The 1,282-nt window shown below is 30.7% G+C and overlaps 1 pseudogene; it reads left to right on the forward strand.

The window, feature by feature from the left end:
* Positions 1–369: 369 nt before the first annotated feature.
* The window catches only part of LOC102589869 (aquaporin-like), a 2,050-nt pseudogene continuing 1,137 nt past the window's right edge, over positions 370–1,282 (forward strand).

Genomic DNA, 1,282 nt, shown 5'->3' on the forward strand with positions numbered 1-1,282 from the left:
CCTATTTTAGTGGAACTAGTTTGTTAAGTATCTGCCTATATATAAGCTTGAAGTTACGAAGGAAAGGAATGACCTCTTTTACGAACTTCTTATTTTCACTTTTTAAGAGTATTAACAGTTTGAGTGTCAATAGTGCATATTTAACAAAATGAATTGACTCCTCCAGTAAAATTGGTCTCCTTTGCTTGATATATACGTAGACGTAACTTTCTTTCTTTTCTTGTATTTTAGTAACAACAAAAAGATAGGTTAGGCAGTGGTAGTTGGAAAGGAATATTTATAACCCCATATCCATGCACAATATTTCAGGGAAAATGCATTAAAAGCTTAAGATAAATACTCGTAACTATCTTAGTTTTCTCCTAAAAAATGGGTTCCAACAGTAATGTTTTTTTCGGTGATGAAGAAAGCCAGCTTTCTGGTGGTACTAATAGAGTTCAACCTTACTCTTCCACACCAAAAAAGTATGTGTGAAATTAATTTCTTGTTTCATTTATTATCATCTTTTCTTTATTTTTGTCAAGTTTGATTTTCTCAGATGGTCACTCAACTAATATTTATTATCTCACTCCCTATAATTAGGAATACTATTGATGATGGCGGAAAGAAGCAAAATTTTCTCTCACTCTCTCAAAGACCGGGCGTTCCTGACTTCTTTTCTTTGGATGTTAGTAATATATTTTGATTTGAATCACTAATTAATTGACCATATTTGTCAGTGCCTAAAAATTTTAAAAAAATTAATGTAGGTATGGCGAGCGATGGGAGAACTCCTAGGCTCAGCGGTATCTCTATTTCGGAAACTGACATGAAGATGTCAAATTTGATCATGTCAATTCTCATAGCAATTGTGCTCACAATTTTACTCTTGACGGTAGGGGTGTACAAAATCGAACCGAAAATCAAACCAAATCGTAAATCGAGTCAAACCGGAAAAAAAACCTGGTTTGACTTGGTTTGGTATTGGAAAAAAACCCGACTATATGTGGGTTGGTTTGGTTTTAACTTAAAAAAACCAACCCGAGACCAAACCAACTCGACATTATATATGTAATTTTAAAATTTTATTTTATACATAAAATTATTTACTTTGATATAATTTTAAAATACTTCTTATACTATTTCATAGTTTTTATCCTTTAATATATTATTTCAAGTTTAAAACTTAGAATTCGGAATGGTCCAATAAAGATTATAGTTCATAGATGTTGATAATTATAATATAACTTAAATCAAAATCAAATTAATACTAATGCAAAAAGAAAATCAATTCAACACTAAG

The sequence above is a fragment of the Solanum tuberosum genome, unplaced genomic scaffold (assembly GCF_000226075.1).
Source record: "Solanum tuberosum cultivar DM 1-3 516 R44 unplaced genomic scaffold, SolTub_3.0 scf00553, whole genome shotgun sequence".
NCBI classification, from domain to species: Eukaryota; Viridiplantae; Streptophyta; class Magnoliopsida; order Solanales; family Solanaceae; genus Solanum; species Solanum tuberosum.